Below are 25,475 nucleotides of genomic sequence, written 5' to 3' on the forward strand. Positions count from 1 at the left end.
AACCAGGATATGCTGTATCTACCCTGCCTGCCCAAAGGAACCAATTACAAAGAATTCAGATAATGTATTTTGTTTCAGTGTCATGTTTTCTTTCACTTTTTTTTTATTTAATAGGCATGGGGAAGGAAATGAGCATTTAAGATTAGCAGAGGAAAGTGAGCTAATGGGAGGGAGCTTTGAGGAGGGATTGGGAGGAAAAGATGGATGATGCACTTACACAATTATTACTGACTCATTAGTTTAATGACTGTATCTTATCTACCCCCTTTATTTTCTATCTCCTTCCTAACTAATTCATGTATTTCAGACAATTATGTAAATAGCATACCTGGGAAAGTGGGATTAAAACCCTGATCCTTCAAAAGTGGAAGATACAGGCTGAATATCCAGTCAGCAAGATCTCCTTTACTGGGAAATAATCTCACAATGGCTGTGGTGGATATTTAAAACGACACTGGCCAACATAGTAGGAAAGGGGCAGCCTTATACTGGCAGGGCTGAATCAGAAGCCAGAAGCTGAATAGTCAAAGCTTTGCAGGGGCATGTCACAATCCCAAAATTTCTTCTATTACAGAATGGACTAAAATATATTTTTTTTTAAAAATGAAATTTCCCACAAACTACAATTCTAAAAATAAATGTCAAAATCCAGACATTTTCTTCCAATTTTGACTATTTTTATTTTATATTTTATAATATACAATTAAAAAATTGAAACGATAAGTCATTTTGAAACGTTACAGTCCAACAAGGTCAAAATGGTTCGCTTTGACCTTTCAGGCACTTTTTTTTTTCTTTGCAGTATTTGTTTTGTAATGTAGGCAGCGTATTTCCACAAACGTTTCACTTTCAACAAATTTGCATTTTCTGACCAAAAAAATGTTCTGTCAGAAAATTTCGGACCAACTCTACTAATAGGTCTTTTCTCATTTGTAATATCTAATATTTTGATCACTATATTGCATAGCAGTATGCTTGAATATATTTTAAGTAAATGTAAGAGAGATTGCAGGGACCCTGAGAATTTGGCAGTTATCTCTATTGGTTTCATTCTATTCAGAATCAGACTTTCAGCCTATGAGGCTTTAGTTTCAAATAAATGGTTCTTTATGCTGCATTTGTTTGGAGCAACACTGACATTCAGTGGCCAGTTAAGGTTGGCAAGAAGTGCTAATTCTCTATGCTTTGCTGTGTGTTATAATATACCCATCCCAAGCTCACTTCCCATGAAAGGCCAGAACCTATGAGGTGCTGAGCACATCCAGAAAGGAGATACAGGTGCTCAGAACCTTGCAAGATCCAGCCTTGACAATGGTCGTCCCAACTGTGCATGCATTGTGCGGCAAATCCAGTGAGTACAGCAAAGCTCTGTTCAAAAGGCTATTCCCAAAGGTATGTGGAACTTGTGTGATTCCAGATCACGCCGCACAATCCAAAGATTTATAGCGAACAAATGTTTTTGTGGTTGTACAAGCTTATCCGAATTCAACTACATCATTTTCATTTATGCTCTGGCTTCAAAGCAGACCCAGCCCAAAGCTGACATTTTCTATAAAGGAGAAGTGCTTGCTGTAGGCTTCTGGGAGACTACGCCGAGCATATTTTAATATGATTTAAAGCTGTTCTACAAATATTGGCTATGAATTCCAAATATGGGCTGTGCAGGCTAATTAGCAAGAACCAATCAAATTAATGAAAAGGTCACGTTTTGATCTGAGGCAAATAAATAAATAGTATTTATTAAAGATTCCCCTGTACTTTAAACAGACTGAAATTTGCCATATTCAGCAAACTAGCCAATAATGCAACACGGGCAGTTATGACAGAGACTCATCACAGATGCTATAGATTACATGTATTGATTAGTTTATCTAATCAGACACAACATATCAGGAACAGTGCTGGATCCATTCAGTGAATGACAGATGTTGATCTCTTTGTATTTATCCATCTATAGGCTTTTCTACAGCCTCCATCGCTGGTAGTATCTGAGCACCTCACATGCATGCACTCATTCACTGAGCATCACAACATCCCCGTAAGGGAGTATTATCCCCACATTACAGGTGGGGAAACTGAAGCACAAAGAATTTACAGGATTTACCCACATTCTCCAAGGAGGCCTTTGGCAAGGCCAAGACCAGAATGGAAATCCCCTCACTCCTACTGCACTGCTTTCACCTTTCCTCTTTCTTCTCTCCCTGTTGAATCATAGAAATGTAGGGCCTGAAGAAATCTCAAGAGGTTATCTCATCCATCCCCCTGCACTGAAGCAGGATTAAGTACCATCCCTCAACACTTAGTCAACTCTTTAGTCTTGGTAAAGTGGGGCATCAGAAACAGAGAGGTGAAAAACTCAAGTGGACAGTGCTCCACAACTGTCTCTTCACAGAGCCATGTCTGCAGTATCGTCCTCCTCCCAATCTGAGCTGCCCCTTGCCATCCATCCCATCTCAGGGCATCCTTGTCTTCATGGTTCAGCCCCTCACTGCTGTGCTCTGACGGGCGTTCCCTTCTCCGCACATAACTCGTTATCCTCCCTACACACACACACACACACACACACACACACACTCTTCAAGGCCAGCTCTCCCAAAACTACAACTATGTGATTCTCCCCTTCCAGCAGCCCACAACATTCAGTGATGCTTTTACACACACACACACACACACACACCTGAATTAAAGCATTCAGGAATGAAAGGGTTAACATTCCTTTACCCTTTTTTCCTTGAAAAATCTCTCTCCCAAAGTCATTTAGGTCTGAACCTGGTGATGCTATTGATTAATATGGCCATTGTCATGAACTCAGATGTTTCTAGAAAACATTTTATTCCTTTCCAATACATTATCTACTTTCACACTGTCAAATATGTCTCTTCTGTTTTGACTGCTCCCGTGTGAAGCTGTTCTGTTTTTATTATTGACACTACACTTAGCACACAAGGCACAGATTAAGAAATAAGATTTCCGCTTCAATTTCCTCTGCCCTGACTGCTTCAGATGCCATTATAATCAGAGACTGCAATGATTTTACCTCAGAACTATAGAAATCACAGATGAAGGCTGCATCATCTCACCCATTATCCTACCAATACAAGTACATTCCTTGCAGTTTATTCTTAAGTGGTTTGTCCAGTTCACTTGTAAATGGCTGAAGTGAAAGAACCTATACCACTTCCCTGGGGAGACTGCTCTATAGTCAGAGATCCCGGTGTTACTACTCCTTTCCTCAGCTTAATCCCGTTACCCTGAGTAATAGCCCTAAACAATTCCTCTTCCTTACCAAGGAGTTGTCTTGCCTACATTGGGGCATCCAGATCTAACTTACCGGTAATTCTTTCATCTATTATCCCTGGTTACTCAGGACAAATCTAAGCAGTGGATTTTTGCAGCTCAGCCTATGAGCATGCTATGACTTACTATCCAATACTTTTGCCATTGCCACTGAATCTCTGTCCCATTCTCACATTCCTTGAGCCCCCAAGATGACCTCAGTGGAAGCTCTAAGTGCATAAGGACCACCAGGTTGCACCAACTCTGATTTGATCTCCATCTCTTTAAACTAAAATGTGTATAGTCCATTGCTCTCCTTTAGCAATGCTTAAAATATCAATATAAACATCTTTGTTTAATCACAGGGAATATTTGGTAATAAAATGCTAGGTTTTTGTAATTATAGTTTGTGAATAATCATCATAGTTTATTGCTTCAAAACCACAGCCAAGACCTGGAGCTGTCACTTTTCTCTGGAATAGTTCCTCTGGAATATAAGATGTTGACAAGGGGTACTGCATCCAGCCACATTCAAGTGCTTTCCTTGGCTCTCCGTATACACGTGTGCGGTCATTCCCCACTCGGTCATATTGTCACCAGTCGTTGCCACCTCAGCTCTTGCTCAATTTAATTCAGGGGTGCCCAACCTACAGCCCACCACAGCATTTCATAAGGCCTGCAGCCTGCTTCAACACAATATACTAACAGCCAATTCATTCGCATTTTGTTGTCATGTTTATATCATTTTAGTTTACACAATTCTGTAAATAGACAATACTGGACATAGAGACAACCTATCTAAATACATACAGAACAAGCTGAACTTAAAATACAAATCAGCACAGGTGACGTTAAATCTTATTAAAATATGTAGAATCTCATTGGCCCACACAAGGTTGTGCTTTGGTTTATGTGGCCCTCCTGTGTAATAAGAGTTGGGCACCACTCATCTAGAGTACACGAGTGTTTTCATTCCAGGTCCGTGCCTGGAAGGAGTTGTTCTGAAGGAACCAGGTTCTCCGAGGTCACTGACATTTCCTGCCATTTTGTTACTCTGTAGCTTTCCCAGGAGGTATTTTAGGGTAAGATATTTTCAGAGGCAAAGCTCTTTCTGCACTTCAGCCTCTTAGGTGGTGGAACGTGTCCATGCAGGGGATGTCCTGGATCATGCACCTGTTTTTGTTTCTTCTTTTTACTAAAGGCATCCCTCCTCATGGATGGTGGTGCAATCCTTACAAGATAGTAGCAGCAGTGTACGAGTCCATTTTAAAGTCCCTGGGGTGATCCTACAGGATTGATTGAGTTCAGTATCAATTTTGTGCTCATGGCTTGAGGGTGATCATACTGTGGTACAGTATTCTGGAGATAAGTGACACAAGGCAGGACTGGTTGCTTGGAGTGTTTTGGTGTCAGACAGCCCCTATTTTGTCTTAGCCATATTCTGGAATACACAATTTCTGAAGTTCACTTTCTTTTTCAGTTTCTTGATGCTTTGAATGTCAGCATTCAGGCTAATATGACCTTAGGTACATTGGATGTTCACAATGTTGAATGATGGTATCATCCCCCAATATCTAGAGTTTGTGCTTGGCCTGATGGTGTTTCAGGTGGAAAGCGCACTTTTGCCTTCCTAGGATTAGCAATCAGGAAACATGTGTGATAGTATTTTCCAAGTATGCTCTGTGAACCAGCTACAATGCACTCAATGTCCTCAAATCTTTCCGACTAAAGAGCAAAGAAAAGATCATCTGCATAAATTAATTTTCTCATATTGGGGAATTCTGGTTGGTCATTTGTGTAAATATTAAACAGCAAGGGTGACAGCACAGAACCTTGGGATAATACATTCTATTGCGTATGGAATCAATTTTTCTGATGATCCATCTTGAAAAAGAAACATTGATTGCTGAGCAGAGAGGAGATGATCTGGACTATCTTGCTATTTCTCAAAATGCTTGCCAATATCAATAGATGTGCACAACGATTCACAGTGTCGTAAACAACGAACAGATCAACCAACACACCTGTAATTTTATGTTTCAGAGCCATGTTGAATGTATTTAGTTAGGTTTACAACTTGGCCATAGATTGAACATTCTGGGCATAAACTAGCTTGGTCATCGATCAGCTGCCCTTCCACTGCTGGAGCTAATCTACTCATTAGCATGAAGCTACTCATAAAGCTTGCAGGTTGAGGTGCGTAAGGATACTGGGTGAAAACTTTGCAGAGTTAGGGTCTTTATGTGGTTTGTGTAGTGAAATCGCTTTGCGCTGTCTCCACGATCTGCATTGTCTCCATGCAGGAATTAAAGAAGTCAAGCAGCCACTTCTGCGCTCTTGTCCCCAAGTATAGTAATGGTTTGCTAGATTTACCATCAAGAACAGCTCCCTTCCCACATGTCAGGTTTTCATGACTATTGTCAGCTCCTCATTGTTGAGCTGCTTATTGTGAACTTCGCTGTCTCTGTGGAGTGAGCAAAGTTCCTGCTTGACTTGGTTCATTCTGCACTTTTGGGGCCGGTTTACCATTCAGGATGAGTTGGTGCTTGACTTGGTTGGGAGAGACTGTGGTGATGTGCATTGGTTATCCCATCAGGTTCAGCTTGAGAATAGTGGCTCATCTTTCTTGCTATTATGACAAGGTTTGTTGTTTAAATCAGCTCCCTCCAGTGGTTGTGCACTTCCTTTCCAATCTCTGTCACAAGCACAGAAGAGATCCATGTCAAACAACTCGGAATATCTCGTACATTGTTGGCTTGTCTGTTCTGAAAACCCAGGTACATATAGTGTCCAACATTAGATTAATCTAATTCAAAGTTTGTGAATAATCTGTTGGGCTTGTTTTCAATGGAAATGGGTGAGCGCAGCAATTAAGTATTGATGAATAAAACCCATCTGTTTGTTTCACAAATGTTCGCAGACTCTTTGGGCCAAGATTTTCAAAGTGACTAGTGATTTTGGGTTCCCAACCTGCAATCCCTTAAAGGGGCCTAATTTGCATAGGATTTACTCAAATCCTCAATTCTCAAATTCCATCAAAATCACTCCTGTTTAATGCATGTCAAGATGGGCACCAATAAGTAGCACCCAAAATCATTAGTGACTTTTGAGAGTCGTGGCCTTACCTCACTGATTCATGAGCAGACAAATGAGTTTTCAGTTGTAAAAAAGTTTCCAGAAAGAAACAGCATTGTGAATGTAGAGCGACTGAATATTCATTACAGCATTTGAACCCATTTTGCAGCCATCTGTGAAAAGATCTTTACATTGTCTGCACAATAGATACAAATTACAAATGTTTGTGGATAATTTGGAAACAGAAAAAGGATCATTCCTCCTGATTGTAAAGTTTAGGTCATCCAATCAAGGGAAAGACGCTATCATGTGATCAATCAAATAGCAAATCCCAGTTCACAAACCATAGACTAACGTCTGTGCACAAATTAGGCAACGTCTAGCAAATTAATTAATGAAAATCACAACCTGGTCAAAGATAGTGACTGCACTTTAAAAGTTTCTTCCGTTCTGAAAGATTTTATCTGGTTCAAAGATATTCCCAAGACATAAAATTCTGCATACATGAAGAAGTCTCACAGCCCACAGAAACGTCTCCACTGTAAATCATGAACAGAAATATGGGCTAAATTAATTTGATAAATTGTTTGTAGCAAATAATTCAGATAGCTGTAGTTTACACAGACAGCTTATGTAAAGTGAAATGTCATCAGAAAAGAAGTATTCATGCTGTGAATCTAATTGACCAAGTTCATGCCTGATGAAACTCCATCAGTTTCAGTAGTGTTAAAACCTAGAGGGATTTTGCCTTGTCTTTTTAATGAAATATACATTTTTAAACTGCAGATTTTTATGCTAGTCAGCATGTACAAATACTAAATAAACATCAATGTAGCTTCATAGAAGCACATTATGCACCACACCTTTACTTCAACCCATAACTTATCTTCGGCCTCAGCTCCATCCCTTAATAAAGTTATACTCATATAATTTATGCCCTACTTCATTCACAATATTGTGGAAATTGTGGATCCCTCAATATTAGGCTTCCACCAACATTTTAATTTCAATTAATATTTCAGTATGGACAAGCCGTCACAAAGCAAAGACAGGGCATGAAGCAGATCACTGTAATTGGGTGTACTGCATCATCATGCAATGTCTGTAAAATGTAAAAAGCTAAAGTTTTTTACAGCAGTTGTGTTAAGACTTTTAGTCTTTGGAATTTTATATTGTACGGGTCACATTCTTTTTTTTTTTTTTTTTTAATGGATGTAACAGAATTGCAGTAAAATATCTGGTTAGCAAAAAAATTATCAGGCATAACATAATACTTGAGAGTTTTTATTGTTCCAGTAATTTTTTCTTAAACAAATAGGTTCCCTCTGGCTTTTTCAAATTGCTGCTATTAATAAAGGCCCATTATTACTTTTCCATGATTTTCCGTGTCTTGTCCACACTCAGCTGCAATTATTTGAAGATCATCCCACGATTCAAGTAGGGCCTTGCATATAATCCTATTTGTAGCAAATACAGGTCAGTATGTTTCCATGGGGGAAAAAAAAAGCTAATATCCTCAGAAGCATGAATTCCTTATACTCATTCATTGTCATAACTATAAAGCGAAGGGTAACAGCTCTCCTGTGTACAATACTATAAAATCCCTCCTGGCCAGAGACTCCAAAATCCTTTTACCTGTAAAGGGTTAAGAAGCTCAAGTAATCTGGCTGACACCTAACCCAAAGGACCAATAAGGGGACAAGATACTTTCAAATCTTGGGGTGGGGGGGAAGGCTTTTGTTTGTGCTCTTTGTTTTGGTTGTTGTTCGCTCTTGGGACTGAGAGGGACCAGACATCAATCCAGGTTCTCCACATCTTTCTAAACAAGTCTCTCCTATTTCAAACTTGTAAGTAAACAGCCAGGCAAGGCGTGTTAGTTTTCCTTTGTTTTCTCAACTTGTAAATGTACCTTTTACTTGAGTGTTTATCTTTGTTTGCTATACTTTGAACCTGAGGCTAAAGGGAGGTCTTCTGCGCTCTTTAAGTTTAATTACCCTGTAAAGTTATTTTCCATACTGATTTTACAGAAATGATTTTTACCTTTTTCTTTAATTAAAAGCCTTCTTTTTAAGAACCTGATTGATTTTTCCTTGTTTTTAGATCCAAGGGGGTTGGATCTGTATTCACCAGGGAACTGGTGAAGAGTTTCTCAAGGCTTCCCAGGGAAGGGAATTCACTTGGGAATGATGGCAGTGAATCAGATCTAAGCTGGTAGTTAAGCTTAAAAGTTTTCATGCAGGCCCCTACATTTGTCCCCACCAGAGTGGGGAAGCAGCCTTGACACTCATCTAGCTGTGTGCAGGATCATGCTGGATGAGGGGATGAGCTGGGAGCAAAACAGAAATTTGTCTTACACTTTTTAAAAAAGGAATTGGCAACAATATTGATAAATGTGTGAAATGCATGAAGGGCAAGTAACTTTTTGCTTCAACAGGATTCACGTTGATCTTAGTTGCTAAGTTCCCCTTTCATTCAAAACATGATTTATTTAAAAGCTTTTAATTTGGCGTCTTCATTTCCTGATTACCTGACTTTTTGTTCAAACCTCTACATAACAGAATATTGAGAATTTTAATCTAAGTCTCTCTCTCTCTCTGGTAGAACAATCATTAGAAATCGGTTTGCTCTGATAGGGCTGAATTTTATACACACTGCTTTATGAGCATTCCACAACCCTACTTTCCAAACCAGTTCAATAAAGACTGATTTCCCTGTGCAGATCTAAACGGATTTGAATTGATTTAACTAATAGTCTTCGATTATCCCCTTTATCAGAGCACACCACCAGAAAACAGGAAAGCCTGCTGCTGCTTTTTCAAGTATGAATGGGAGTTATGAACTGTTTTAACTCAGGTAAGCACAATTAAGCCAGCAAAAATTCAATAGCAATTTAATTTCCCTGTTGTACGTCTAAGGCAACCATACAAACCAAAGTAACCTAATGATATGGAATAAACAGTTTGCAGGCTTGATTATTAAAGCAAGAAATTGAATCTTGGCTGGTAGTTATCCCTTACAGTGAAATATTGAGACAAGAATATTTATAAAGTCCATATAGGCATATCCTACATGTAAAGGAGTGTACTATAGTCCTATAGATAATCATATATATTGATAATTCCACTGAGGATGATGACCTGCTATCAGAACTTTTTTGTTTGTTTATTTAAAGTAATCTATAGCACCCACCTCCACATTTATGGTTCATATCTTACAAGTTGCCGAGTCCCCTCAGTTCCACTGCAGGGCTTCATAGGATCGTTCCTAGTGTGGCTGTATCTGCTAAATAAATTATTCCAGTTGAGGGATTGTGACTCTCTACTATTAGACCTGGTGTGGCCTTTTAAAAATAGGGTAAATTCCGCCAGCACTCTGGCAACAACAGTTGTAGTTCCCACTATTTTTAAAAGGTCATGATAGTTCTGAAGTGACATGAGAAAATGGATTGTTGACTTTTCCTGTTTTGATTTAGAAAAAGTACATATTTCAGTCAGATGAGGATTGTAGGAAACTGTAGCTGACAACTTTAGCTGGGCTCTCACTTCACAGATGCAACAAGTCCCTTTCCTCTTACTTTCATTGCATTTTTAATAACTTCTCATTAACAGCGGGGCTAACACCAGAAGCCTGAAACCTGATAGTAGGGAGATTTGCTCAGGGAGACTTTCCCACATAAAGGATCTTAAACTGTCCTGATCCCTAATAGTTAGATGGGCTTGAACTCTGGAGTCTGAGATTAAATACCCCTTCCAAACTTTGTTAGCATGAACTCTTAACAATGCTGGATATTCTTGTTATCCATAAATATGTGCAATCCCTCTGATGCTTGCTAAACTCTTGATCTTACCTGCATCCTGTGGCAATGAGTTACACAGATTACTTATAAGTGTGTGAAAAAGTATTTTCTTTTCTCAGTTTTGAATTTGCCACTGCTCAATTTCAGGCAGATAAGGAAGGCAGGGAAAAGGATACAGCATACAATCAGAATAGTCAGGCAAATGCATGAACCCATACCATGTTAGTTGCTCTATTTTTTTCCTTTCTCCACTCAGTATAAACTATACCCAGATGCCCCTCTCTCCAGTCATTCTTAGTTCCCTTTTAATTGTAAAACATACAAAAAGCCCTTCATTAAAAAGTTAAGGTTGTAAAGTACTATTTGTCCTGCACACTGAATGACGCAGGGGTCCAGTGGAAAAAATGTACGTGATCATGTAATTAGAGACTGTCATAATGCACACCCAAAAAGGGGACAAATTAAGGTTCCATAAGCAACTTTCAGTCTGGCATCTCCTAATTTTGAATGCTTGGCTTTGCAATTTAACATACTTCTGGGTTTTTTTAAGTTCAATTTCCCAAGTTTTAAAAAGACAAATTCCATCACGTGAAACAATATTGACCCCTACACGCATTGTCAGGACTGGAATCTTTAGATCAACAATACAAACCTCTACCCCACTTGGGCTAATGGAGTTAGTGGTAGCAGTAGTAGGTGTTATACTGGGAGGTATGGGTGTTATTTCCCTGCTCCTCTAAAATACTTGTACTAGCTCTCGTTGAGCTAGCGTGAACATTTAAAAAATGGCAGCGTAGTCACAGTAGCACAGGTAGTGGCAGCAGCAGCATGGCTGAGCCATGCCAAATATATACCCACGCCAAGTATATACCCGCTAGTTTCAGCCGGGTGTGTACTCAGCACAGCTCAGCCCTGTCTCCACTGTCTCTACCAGCAGTACTGCTATTTATTGCCGTGCTAGCTTGATGAGAGCTAGTGCAAGTATGTGTATCACACATGTATCTCCTAATGTAGACATAGACTGAGATCAGCCATTAGAAGAGGATAAGGTACGTTGCTAGTGGATTTCACAGCCATGTGCTAGACAATGGAGGAACATTGGGACTCATAAATCCTGAGTTCTATCTCAGTTTCTAGAGAAGAGTTAATTCTAGTCATTAGACTCTTCTTTTCACCCCTAGCAATTCCCCCGCCCCAGCCTGCCCCATTTTGTCATCTCTGCCCCTTTCCCACTCAGCTTGTCCTTCTCCCATCTCCTCTCCCTCCTGCCCCCCGTTACTCCTCTCTGCAGTCAGATAAGGCTGCTTCCACCTCCTTCATAATGTTTGGGCACCAGCAGGACAGGGCATTGAAAGCACAGAAAAGACACTTTCTGCTGTCAGTTATAGTGTCTAGCAATGGACGGGCCCCCAGCAGCCAGAAGGAGCAATTGCAGCTCTCCGAGGAAGCATAGAATGTTCAGAGAAACCCTGGTGAGTACGTGCAGAGATTGTCAGAAGGCCACCTGTATCTTCCTTCCCCTTGGGAGACAGTCTGTCTTACTTCTTGGTTCCTTTGAAGGGTCTCCTTGACTGAAGAAGCAGAGTGAGTCAGTATCTTCAAGATACAGCTTGTTTCAAGAACCTGGCAGAAGTGGCACTTCAATGGGAAGTGTATGTTCAGTGGTTATCGGGGCTTAGATACACCCTGAAATCCTCTCTGCTAGGATGTTTCAAAGGAACTGTGTGTGGTGTATATATAAGCTCCCTTAGCACCAGTGACTATGGCAGCTGAACTACTAATGGTAAGTCTAGATTACACTTTGAACTGGTGGTGTAATTCCCTGCCTGAGATATACTCGCGCTACCTCTGATGGAGCTGGTGCACTACAAAAGGAAGTGTAGCTGCAGCAGTGCAACTGGCATGAGGGGCTAGCACCCCGAGTATGTACTTAGTGTCTCAGATGGGACTGTACTCTGAGCACCTCGTTCCTCCCACCGCTTAGGGCACTGCAGTTACACTATTTTTAGCAACTAGATTGATCAGAGCTAGTGCGGGTATGTCTCTTCAAGCTGGAAATTACACTTCCAGCTTTAAGAGTAGACCTACTTCATGGGTAGTCACTGCACAATATCCTAGATTGAAGGGAGTATTTATGCACTGGCTAGGAATAGCTCTGTAGAAGTCACCTAGAAGAGTAATGGGATTTCAGCAGCAGCAATTTGAGAGATGTGGGACAGTTTAAGGGCACACAACACCTTCAAAACAAAGAGGAGGAAGGGGCGGGGGGTGGGAAAGGGACTCAAATGACAGATTGGTAGGAGAGAGGTTGCTTTCTTCTGCTTTTCAGTAAATGTGAATTTACTACACCTATTTAAAACTGAATTTTTCACTTTATAAGGAAAACTATTGTGCCTGGGTTGAAAAAGTGACCTCCAAGGTTCTACCTCTCCACATTGCAACTAACGATGTGGGACAGAATGTGCACCACCACCCTTTTCCGATTCTTGCAAATGGGCGTTTCTTTCACAATCCATATTTTCCACATTAAATAGAAAACTGGTCTTCATTTTGATCAGTTTATAGGAGCCACTTGGGGAGAAAATTTTAGGGGGAAATGACACTTGCACGATGGAGGGTGTGAACTGGAATTTCCCAAATTGGAACTTTTTATCTCTGGGGAGCGAGTTGGGGGGGAAGAGAGTGGGAGTGTGTGTATAGGTGCATTTGTTCGAGACAACTGGCAGTACCTACACATACTACAAAAATGAAGGGGGCATTACTAAATGACCAGTTTGGTACCACATGTCTAGTATTAAGGGCCAGATCATAATCCCATTAAAGTCAACGGCAATGCTATTGACTTCAGTAAGATTAGGATCAAGTCATAAAGGAAATACCCCTTCAAAAAGTGCATATTCAGCACAATATCAGTCAAGCAATAAGGTTTCAAACCGACTTTTCCTCCCTCCCACGGACAACGTAAAGGCTCCCCTTAAACCTCTCAAATTAAGATTAAACAAAATTTAAGGGGCAGCAAATTGGGACCTTAATTTCACTAGACTAGGAAATTGGGAAAAACTGTAATTGATTTGAATGGGTTTTTGATAAGGCCCTAAATGACCTAGAAAAAGATGTAAACTCAACAGTGATTAAATTTGCAGAAAACAAAATGTAAGGCAGTAATACACAAAGAGGAAACATGCTAGCTGGGAAGTAATCTGGGCAGGTTGTAATGATGTGCAGCATGAAGGAAGATTCAGTAAAATATAAAAAGACATCTAGGGAAAGATCAGTACTTCTCCACTCATTGAATTCCATATTTAGGACTAACTTTGGATAGTGTATAGTAAGGGCCTGATTCAGAACCCAGTGAAATCAAATGGAAGCGTTCATACAGATTTCACTGAGCTTTGGACCAGTCTAAATAAAGCCCAGGGGCACACACTGAACAAGGAGAATAAAAACAACCGCCTTATTCACTCAGCATCTCCATCCTGGGCTCTGACTCAGTCTCATAGATTGTGAAGGAATGTGGGTGATAATGTAATGAGAGACTATTGTAATGTGCACTAGGGGGCAGGAGTTACGGTCGTGACAGCAAATTTGTCATTGTCTGATTTGAATGCCTCACTTGTGCAACCTTACCGGTCTCAGTGCAGCTTTTTTTTTTTAAAAAGAAGTTTTATATACATAGCCTTCCCATCCTTATGCTTCTGCCTAATAAAGCGTGTAAACTTTTGTCTTAGATTTGGAATCTGAACACTGACGTACATGAACATTTTTACGGTAAGAATTTAAGAATCTTAATCCATAATTATACAATTTAAAAGTTGTATCAACAGAGACACAAAAGGGTTATCCTTACATCAATTGCATTGTTCTCTGTTCTCTCCTTTCACATCAACAGTTATTTTCATTCAGCCATTTTTGATATTTCTAAATATTAGTATTGGTGTATTTCTGTAAATATTTATAATATTTTGTTAAATTAGCATAAATTATATTTTAAAGTAGTTTAAAAAAAACAATAAAGCAACTGAAACTATCTGTGTCCTTGAGTTGCAGTGCATCACCGGAAATGTCACTTAAATATAAAAAAAACAAAAAACAAAAAACCTGTTTAAACCACATTTGCTACAGAGTATTAAACAGAATATGTAATTGAGAGAGGTCTCAAAGACCCTCTAACACCTGGTTTTCAAAAATATGTGGTATCAGAGGAAGGCCACTAGATTACTGCTATTACTAACAAGATCTTGTTCTTATTACTTTATTATGATAATGAATTAGTTATTATACTTATTCATTTTCTGATTTTACAAATTTAAGGGCTGATCTTGCAAATTCGTACTTGCGGGAAAGTGAGGACTATTCAATTAGGTAACAGTTATCAGGCTGAAAAATAAGGGATCAGGCTTCCAAAGCGTAAAATATTTCTTTAATAAATTTTCCTGAGGTAAGAACACATTCAGATCCTCACATCTAGGGTCTGGAAAAATATTTAAGCTGGACAAGAAAAGAGGAAATTTAGGTTAGGTTTTTCCTAATTCACTGTAAAATTAATCAGTGGACTTCCTTGATAAAGGATGTTACTGAAATAGTATCATTAAAGGCATTCAAAAGCATAATGCAGATTTGTGATTTCTGTGCCTGATCCACAATGGATAAACAGGATCAAGCGCTAGTGCAGGGAGACACATTAGATGACCCACGTCTTTTCCAGATGTATGATCTGATTTGTAAGACAGACCAACTGAAAGAGGATTTAGTCATAGTGGAAGAGGTTTAAGGGAAGAAATAAGCTCACACTGACTAAAATTGAATTTTGTTAGCACTACCTTTTCAATAAAGCGACAACACAGACACAATGATTTACGACCCATTGAGAAAACTATTGTTTATTTAGAAAAAAGGTTACACTGGTAGAATTCAGCAGATAAAAAAAATTATCTTTTTTAAAAATGTCATTGTGAAACTTTTCAGACTAAAGTTCAGCGATACAAAGCTCCTGTAGCTGTAGAATTGAAACCTAATTTATTTCATTTTTGAAGAGAGTATTTTCCAATTTATCTAAAAACATCATGACAAACAAAGGTGTGGCAAGGGACAGTTGAATGCAGGTTTGGGGATTTTTTTTTGTTTTTTTTGTTGTTGTTTTTTAAACAGCTCAATGTTGTACACATAATATACAAATAATTCCTAAGCATTGCATGAAAACAGTGCTCCCACTTGGTTTTTAGTGACTGATATTAAAAACAGGCTAAGTAATAAATAAAAACTGAGTTTAAATGAGGTAAATTCAAAAATGGTTCAATAACTGTTTATTTATGGTTTTCAGACATCTAAAAGAATGCATTTCAGATTGAAAGAATCATTAAACTCAGGCAGTATTTAGACAACCTAAAGAGGAACTCTGTACACATGAAATCTTATTTGCACTATGGCAACTGTTTGCAGCACATTGTGCTAAAATATGGAATAGGTAACACTTTCAGCCAGGTACTGAAAATAAATGTGTGAGAAACTAAGCAACAAGTTAAAATACAGTAATGTACAACTCAACAATTAAATGTTCAGCATGGGGGAAATAAAGCAGAGAACTGAATAATTTAAGGAGATGCAGATGGGTCCTCTTCATTCACAAATTTCTGTGCAATCTATACTCTTGAAAATACATTTCTGGTCACAGCTGGATATCTTCCACTTTCAACCTCACCTAAAACAAATACATATGCCAATGCAATTAGATGTCATTTCTAAAGAATCAGAAGATTCAGAACTTGTTAGAATTTATTTTTATTCACAGCCCAAACAATGAGAGTGGAAAAATACTATTTTAATTGGCCTCTCTGATTATCTTTAGATTTTACAGACAATTACTTCAATTTCCTACTTTGTAATGAGAACTACACTAACACACACAATCAGGCACTGGGATTATAAATAAAAATAATAAAAAACTCTGCTTAATAGATAAAAATTCAACAAAAACAAGTATTGGCAAAAGTAAAATTCAACAAGCTGTCCTGAGAAGATTAATACCTCTAAATGAGAAATAAAAGCAATGAATATAAAGCAATACACACACATTACGAAGAATGTAATAAAAGAGGTTGTGGAAGCAGCAGAAATGAAATTAGCTGCCACAATTTTGTGTTGCTGTAAAAGCACTTTTGCACACTTACCCATGCAAATGAAGGAGTGTAAGGTGAATGTTATACCAGATGCCCCCTTAATTTACTGCAAAAAATAACTGGATGTGTATTACCTACATATGTAAAAGAAGATTACTCACCCTGTCCTTTGAGATTATGTCTCTGTGGGCACCTTTGATCAGAGAATTTCAGCAGCAGTTCTTGTCTGGTCATGGATGCACTCTCTCCATCTCATGCTATTGTCAGCACCTATCTAGTGCCGCGCAACCAGATCCCCACTCAGTTCCTTCTCCACCCGAGTCCACAGATTGAACTCCAAAGTAGAGGGGAGGAGGATGGATAGTGGAGCACCCACAGGGACACCATCTCGAAGAACCTCAGTTACTGCACAGGGTGGGTAACCTTCTCTTCTTCTTTGAGGAGCATCCCTGTGGGTGCTCCACTTCAGGTTGAGCAGTGGCCATTGGTGGATACAAGGGGCTTTGGAGTTGCGCGGGTAATTGATGATAGTACTGTAAGTCCTACCAATGCGCCCGATCTTGAGCTCTGATCTATTGCACAGTGTTTTGTAAACATGTGTGTGGACACCCAGGTGGGCCACTTTACATGTGTCCATAATCAGCATATTGTTGAGAAAAGTTACTGAGGTTGATAATGACCTGGTAGAGAGAGTTCAGATACCTGGTGGGGGTTGTATGTCATGTTCATAGCATAGGTGAATGCACCCAGAAATCCATTTGGACAGCCTCTGCTTGGAAATGGCGGAACCTTTAGATCGTACCAAAGTTGAAATAGGTCTTGGTGAATTTCTGAAGGTCTTGGTTCTCTCAAGGTAGAATGCTAATACTCATCTGATATCCAGGGTGTGTAATATTGAGTCCCGTTTGCTCCCATGAGGTTTGGGGAAGAACGAGGGAAGATGGATTGATTGGCTCAGGTGGAAAGAGGGGTGTACTTTAGGTAAAACTTTAGGGTGAGGTCTTAGGGTGACCTTATCTTTGAAGAATATGGTATAAGGTGGGTGGCCATGAGGGCTCTTAACTCTCCCACTTGTTGGATGGACATTATAGCGAAGAAGAATGCAACCTTCATCAACAGATGTGTTAGACAGCATGTTGCTAATGGCTGAATGGGGCTCCGGTAAGGCAGCGTAATACCAAGTTGAAGCCCCTAAGTGGGGTATTTCATATTTCAAGGTAAACATTTTTGATGCCCCATAGAAATCGTTTGGTGGTAGGATGGGAAATATAGATATTAGGGATGTAAAATATTAAACGATTAAATGGTTATCCGATCAGTATTAGTCTTACCGTTAATATATTGCAGTTAACATTTAAAACACATTGGTAAAATAATGTTGTGATATGTAATAACCAATGTGCACATTAAAAATGCCGTAGCAATACCAGCAAATATGAAGCAATTGTGTTGTGTAACCTCGTGACTAGAGCCTTGATCCACAGTTCTACAAACCGAAAATATGGCAGAACGAAACGGAGGAATGTATCAGTATTTTCAACTTAATGAAGTAGCAGGTCACTGAAGAAGTGGGTTTACACATAAGTCTGTCTGTTTTTGTTGTTAGTAAGGACACTTGACAAAGATAATATATACGAGGGGTAGATTGTGAACTTGTTAATGATTAAACGGTTAACAGATATAATTTTAATAGTTTAAATGGGTACTTTTAAAAACAATATTTACATCCCTAATTGATATCCCGTCTACCTTCAGTTGAAAAGCAGTAATAGTGACGAGGTGAACTCTAAGTGAACTAAGAGAGAGGCTGGAATTTTTTAGTTCCAGCATGTATTCTAAAATAATTGGTACGGGAGTGGTCACCAGTTGGACTTGTTTGTTTTGCAACAGATTTCAAATCTCTTCCATTTATGCTGGAAAATATTCCATGTGGTTGTCCTCTTCCTGTTAACCAATACATATTTCACCTGTTCCGAGCAGGTTAGTTCACTGTGCTGGGAGCCATGTAGGAGCCATGCTCTCAGGTGAAGTCTCTCCAGATTTGGGTGGCAGACTTGTCCTGCATCCTACAAGAGAAGATTTGGCAAGAATGGAAGAGTGCATGGTGTGAGTACCAAGTTTGTCTGGCCCAGGTGGGGCCTAAAAAGAGGACTTTGGGCTTTTCGGCTCTTATTTTGTGTATTGCCTTCGATAGCAAGGGGATAGCTTGAAACATGCATAGGATAGGCACATCCCATTTGAGGAGAAAGGCATCGCCCAAGGAACAGGGGGCCCAAACCTGCTCTCAAGCAGAATTGCGGGCATTAGTGATTCTGGGAGGTTGCAAAGAGGTCTATGGATGGGTGAGCCCAGAGTTCAAATATGCTCTGTAGGAACATGATGTTTAGTTCCCATTCATGGTTCTGGGAGAATTCCCTGCTCAATGTATCTGCTGTGGCATTTTGATGTGCTGGGAGATATGAGGCTGAGATGCTGACATTGTGCTGGATACACCAATTCCATAGTTTCTTGATTTCGGTGCATAGGCAGTGCGACCTTGCCCAACCCTGCCAGTTTATATAAACATGCCGGCAATGTTGTCAGCCATTACCTGTGTAGTCTTGTTCCTGATCAATGGCAGAAAGTGCAAGCACACGTTGCGAACTGCTTGAAGTTCCAGGAGATTTATGTGTAACAGTGTCTTGATGGGAGACCACCTGCCCTGAATTGTGTGATGTTGTAGATGGGCCCTCCAATCTATCAAAGAGGCGTCAGTTGTGAAAATCATTGAAGGTGGAGTCTGTATGAAAGGGACTCCCATGCACACATTGTTGGGTCGTGTCCACCAGTGTAGCGAGTCTTTGACTTTGAACAGCATTACAAACAGTATGTTTAGGCTGCGTTTTTGTGGTACGTGGTTCTTAGCCAGCCCTGAAGGCAGCACATGTGAAGACGCATGTGTCGTACCACAAATGTTGTTGCTGCCATACTACTAATTGGAGGTAAGTCCATGCCGATATCTGTGGGTTGTTCAATATAGTGGAGATCAGATTGGCTATAGTGATCAGATTGGTGGTAGTGACATTTTGGCCTCTAGAGCATCGAGATGTGCCCCGATGAAGTCCAGTTTCTACAAGGGTGTTAGTGTTGATTTTCGTGTGTTGACTTGTAGTCCCAACCACAAGAAGAGAGCGATTGTCCTCAGCATAGTGTCTATGGCATCTGCCCAGGTGGGTGCCTTTAACACGCAATCATCCAGATAGGGAGTGACAATTTTTCTCTGTTTGCGGAGGTGTGCCACCACTCCCAGGAACAGTTTGGAAAACACCCGAGGTGCTGTCGACAGGCCAAATGGCAGAACTTTGTATTGATAATGTTCTGTCCCCAGAGTAAACCTGAGAAACCTCCTATGCATGGGATGTATGGTTACGTGAAAATAGGCATCTTGAATTGAGGGTCAAAAATAGTTCCCCTTTTCCAGTGCTGGTATTGTTGTTGCTAATGTGACCATTCTGAACCGTTGGACCCTTATGAATTTGTTTTCTGAAGTCTAAGATAAGCCTCCATCCTCCATTTTTTTTCTGAGTTAAGAAATAGTGGGAGTAAAAACCCTTCCCTTTGTGTTGTGATGGTACGTGTTCCATGGCACCCAGCTGTAGGAAATGGTTTACTTCTTGATGTAGAAGGTGTTCGTGAGAGGGGTCTCTGAAGAGGGAAAGGGAGGGAGGGTGGGATGGAGATGAATGGTATTTTATAGCCTGAATGGATTATCCATGGTGATGGATTGCCATACTAGGTAGAAAGGAGTCAACCAGTCTCCAAAACAGTGGATGGTTAGTGATGGTGTCAGCACTGAAGAATGGGGGAGGTCTTGTGGGTCCTCAACCAAACTCTCAAAATTGTTGTTTTGAAGAGAGCTGGTGGGATGTTGATGATTAAGCTGGAAGCTGATGATGCTTTGGAGGCCTCTGTCTTTTGGTGTCATAGTGCCTCTGTTGTGAGGCTTACAGGACAGACCTTGCGTGCTGAGTAGGATAGTATTTCCTCTGTTTTCTTTTTGATGCAGGTGTGTATATAAGGACAGCAGAGCGTCGCCCTTGAGTCTCACAGGGTGTGAAGTGACTCATCAGTTTTTGCCACGAACAGCTTCTGGCCATTGAATGGGAGGTCCTCAATGGTGGATTGCACCTTCCTTGGGAAGCTAGACAGGTGAAGCCACAAAGTCCAGCGCATAGCTATGGCAGTGGCTGTGGAGCACACCACTATATCGCCCCCATCTAGAGAGATCTGTAAGGTGGTTCTGGATAGGAGTTGGCCCTCTGAAATTATGGACTTAAATTGGTTTCTTTTGTCCTCCGGTATGATGTCAATAAATTCAGTGAGTTTGGAGTAATTTGTGTGGTCATATTTTGCCATTAGGGCAGCGTAATTGGCAATACAGAACTGAAGAATGGCAGATGAAAAGGCCTTGCGGCCAAAAAGATTCAAACCTTTCCACTCTTTGTCATATCGAAAAGATCTGGATCTCAATTGTTGTCTGCCTCACTGATTGACAGCATCGGCCACTAGTGAATTTAGTGTGGGGTGAGAAAATAAGAAGTCTACTTCTTTAGAGGGAACATAGTACTTCTTATCTGCTCTCTTGCAGGTGGACAGTATTATAGCCGGGGTCTGCCATGTTTTTGGCCAGTCATTTATGGTCAGAAAAATTTTAGATTAGGAAGATGTCCAGTAGTTTGTGCTGAGACTCTGGGACCTCCTCTACAAGAATCTCTTTGGTATCAGTGATTCTTTAAAGAGTTCTTGAACACATTTAAAATCATCTACCTCTGGGGACGGCAGTAACATTATGGCCTCGTCCAAGGATGAGGAAGAAATGTTGGATGTTGGTGTTGTATCCTGTTCCTGGGTTTCCTCCTGTTCTACAAATGGGCTCCTCAGTGGGCTCTGAAAGTGCAGCAACTGAGGGTGGTGAGGGAGCTCTAAGCCTCTTCTTGTATGGGCTTGGAATCTGGGATACTGTCTCCTATATGCCCCCAAATAGGGCCACTGAGTAGCGAATGGTGTCAGCCCTGTGATCGTTTTAGGCTGTACAGGTGGACCCAGTGCTGAAGTAGATTGAATGGGAGAGGAGTGCTGAGATGAGAAGGCAACCTCCTCCTCAATATTTTCTTCCTCACTAGAGAATGGAGGGGTCAGTGGTGAAGTGGGCTGACGTGGTGCTGTGCGTGCCAGAGAAACATCAGTGGAAAAAGGTGATTTGGGCATTGATGAGACATGATGGTCTGCCTGATATAGGAAGAGGTGCGGTGCCGATGGTTTTGGTATGGAGGTGGTCAGTGCCAACAGTGCTGTTGTAGTTGAAATTGTCGGTGCTGGCCTTGGAGCGCTCTGAGTTGTTGGGACAGGAGGTGGCGCCATAACTTGCGTGGAGGGTATCAGTGCTGCATCTTGAGGCAGCTCTGTCGGTGCTGTAGCGGAGGAGGTAGGTTTCTGTTTGCATCTCAGATCTGAACCTGTACACTTAGGGTCACTGGTTTTCACGGTATGTGTGGTACCAGACGATCCTGGTGCCTTGTAAGTACTCAGCCGCGGTGCAGCTGGTACTTAGGATGAGGAGTGGGCCAGAGTGTGCTTCTTTTTTGGTGGCTCCTTGAAAAAAGTTGAAGCCCTTTTCCTCACTGCCTTTTTGGAAGAGTGAGCCTTCCACTGTGAAACGGGTGAAGTTGCCAGGGAAAATTGTCCAGGGGAGATCTGCAGACCTAGATCAGACGGCAGGTCCAGAGACTTCTCACCATAGTTTGAGACGTAGGTTTCTGTCCTTTCTGGCGTGAGCTTCATGTGTCTCCCCTAGGCACCAGACACACAGAGTGCCCGTCTGAAACCGGGATCGCCTCTCAGCCGGAAAGGCAGTGCTTGAAGCCCGATGAACTGGGCATGGCTTGAGTTATAGTGGTTCAACCTTAACAGTGAACTCTAACTAAGCTAAGGGGTATTCAAACTTGGATAAAGGGGGAAAGGAAAAAATTATTAAAGGAAATAAATGGGGAGAAAGGGATAAGTAAACCTAACTAGGATACTAAAGACTACTCTAAACTCTAAGTTTAGCTATCTGTCTTAACACTGCTGGGATCTCCATGTCAGACCGAGGATGGTTGAGAAGGAACTGGAGTGGGGGAGGGAGGGTATCTTGTCGTGCTGAGCTAGGTGCGAGATGGGGAGCGTGCACGCGTGGCCCAGACAAGCACTGCTGCTGAAATTCTCTGATCAAAGGCATAAGGACGCACCAACACCTGAAGTGGAGCATCCATAGTGACACTACTTGAAGAACTGACATTTACTTAAGTGCTTGTTTCTTAAACTATGCTACATAAACTGTATTTTTATGATCATACTTCATCTGAATATGTTTCAATTCTCCATTTATGAAAGCACACATACAGGAACTTCTGGTCACATGTAGTTTGGTATTTTAATAGAAGATAAGCTACACAAGATTAGCCCAAATAACTCTGCCCTAGGCTCAGAACTCTGTCTGCTCAAGCACACTCCCTCAAGAAAACATTTAAGCAAATCAATATGCTTGAGACCATTTCCCAAAGATCAGCAGATACTGGCTTTGTTGAATGCACAAGGGAAGTAAATTCCATACATGAGGGCCCTTCAGAGAACATAGCTACCAGCTGTTCAAATATAGTTTAGTGCCTTGGTTAAACTCAGAATGATCTATAAGAAGAAAAAAATGTCCCCAAAATAGCTAGGACCCTGACTCCTAGCATCGTCTCCTTCCCCCTAGACCCCACCAAAGGGCACTGGGCACCAGTGTGATTTTCATTACGCAGTTACTTCAGTTACCTGCTTTTGGCTTTAGTGGCTGGGCAAACAATGTCACCAGGACAAATTGTCAAAACCCTTCTAATATCCGAGCCAACTCAACTTCCCTAATTGCTACAGCCCTGCAAATACATGAATATCTCCTTTATATTCGCAGACCATTTCTGCGGATCGGATGTGGATACAAATTTTGTACCCGCACAAGGCTCTACTAATTGTTTTTTGGAGTAGTAGTCCCAGTGAAGAGGATAGGATGCCTTTTGAAGTAAGTCCCCTTCCCCTGCCATATCTGTGGTGCAGAAAAGAGAAAGCAGCTCTCCTGCACTTCTGTATCCCTGAGTCGAGGGCAAAAGGCCTTTGCCACCCTCCCCCCAGCAGCAGTGTTATCTCCAGGTTGCTCTGTCAGAGACACCACAGCAGAGATGCTGCTGTATTTTCCTGTGGGGGACACTTCAAAATATCTCCTTGACAGGGGTCGTGTGATGGTACAAACTACTTTGCTTAACCCTTAAGTTATTGATACATATTCTGACCTTTATCTCCATCTTCGTTTGTCTCATAAACATACTGAATAGTATTCATGTTTTAAGTACTGCCACCCTTTTAATACACTGATTTTTTTGCTCATGGTGAAAGCTTACTACTATATTTTGATGGCAAAAAGGGGAGGTAGAGAGGCTGAAGAGCTCACCCAGTGGCAGTACATTTTATAATATTTCAGAACCATGTTTACTATAGCTGGACAATTAACTCTAAAACTTCAACAAATGTTTAATTGAATAAAAATTTGAGTTTGCTTCAGCTGCATTCTTCCTTATGTTTGCTTTCTGCAAATATGCAGAAATGAGTCTACAGACCAATAATTTTCCACAGAAACAATTCATCAAGTAATTTTGAATGGAGAACAAATATAAGAAAATTATAAACCTCTCAGAGACAACTGGTAAACAGAGAGGCTACATTCTTTGAATAAATTATTTGCTATGCTTTAATCAGTCAGCTCTAATATTTACCAGCCATAATTACACATATTTTACAGAATGTAAAATTATCCATTGTCCTCAGGAGAGAGGCTGGCGGTGACACATGGCTTCTGAGACTAGGTGGATGGGTGAATTATTTTGAAATCTAGAAGGCCACCGCTTCCCTGATCTCCACAAAATGAACAGAGTTCTGAGACACCTAAAATACCTGAACACAGAACTGCTTGCTAAAGACTCATTTTTATCTTTCAAATCTGAATTTGTCAGCTTTTCTTGGCATAAGTAAATTATTTACCAATATTTTAATGAATCTGTATATGTGTAAATGTCTAAAAAGCCCCGGAAGAGGATTTTAGAAAACTTGATTAACATTTTTCAAATGTTTTTGGCACCTCTCTTGATTCACACCCACATTCAAGTTGGAATTTAAACATGAATACGTTGAATTTGAAGTTAATCTTGTCTAGACTTGTCTCTCAAGAACTACATGTAAAGCTTTCACTTAATGTCCAATCTTATTTGCAGAGGCCAAAGACTACATAGGCATAATGAACTATGCTTTTTCTTCATATTTCTTCACACAGGCTTACAGATAATTAAATGTATCCTATGTGCTGCTTTAAATTAAAAAAAAAAAAAAAGACAGTTACCTTTTCCGTAACTGGTGTTCTTCGAGATGTGTTGCTCATGTCTATTCCACAATACGTGTGCATGCTTGCCACATGAACCAGTGCCGGAAGTTTTTCCTCTAGCAGTACCTGTAGGGGAGCGCCCTAGCAACCCCGGGAATGGTGCCTCCATGGCGCAGTATAAGGGGCGCTGCGTGCTCCCCCCACCCTCAGTTCCTTCTTGCCAGACAACTTGGACAGAGGGGAAGGAGGGCGTGATGTGGAATAGACATGAGCAACATCTCGAAGAACACCAGTTACGGAAAAGGTAACTGCCTTTTCTTCTTCGAGTGATTACTCATGTGTATTCCACAATAGGTGATTCCAAGCTATATCTGGAGGTGGGAAGGAGTTCACAAATTCTCAGGATAGAGAACGGCCCTGCCGAACCTGGTGCCATCCCTGGTCTGAGAGACAATCGCATAATGCGAGGTGAATGTGTGAACTGAAGACCACATGGCAGCCCTACAAATGTCCTGAATGCTGACATGGGCCAAAAAGGCAGCCGATGAGGCCTGCACCCTAGTCGAGTGCGCCTTCACAATTGGTGGCGGAGGGATTCCTGCCAGGTCGTAACAGGTACGGAAGCACGAGGTGATCCAGTTGGAGAGCCGCTGAGTGGAGACTGGCTGACCTTTCACGCACTCGGCCGAGGCGATGAACAGTTGCGAGGACTTTCTGAACGGCTTAGTCCGCTCCAGGTTAAAAGCCAGAGCCCATCTCACATCCAGTGTGTGGAGGTGGCACT

At 40.9% G+C, this 25,475-nt stretch overlaps 1 protein-coding gene across 4 annotated transcripts in view; it reads right to left on the reverse strand.

The window, feature by feature from the left end:
• Nucleotides 1–15,011: 15,011 nt before the first annotated feature.
• The window catches only part of THOC2 (THO complex 2), a 108,859-nt gene continuing 98,395 nt past the window's right edge, over nucleotides 15,012–25,475 (reverse strand). For all 4 annotated transcript variants that reach the window (XM_034782609.1, XM_034782608.1, XM_034782607.1 and 1 more), the window contains one exon: nucleotides 15,012–15,845. The gene's annotated coding sequence lies outside the window, so the exon portion shown is untranslated. The remainder of the gene's footprint in view (nucleotides 15,846–25,475) is intronic.

The sequence above is a fragment of the Trachemys scripta genome, chromosome 9 (genome assembly GCF_013100865.1).
Source record: "Trachemys scripta elegans isolate TJP31775 chromosome 9, CAS_Tse_1.0, whole genome shotgun sequence".
NCBI classification, from domain to species: domain Eukaryota; kingdom Metazoa; phylum Chordata; order Testudines; family Emydidae; genus Trachemys; species Trachemys scripta.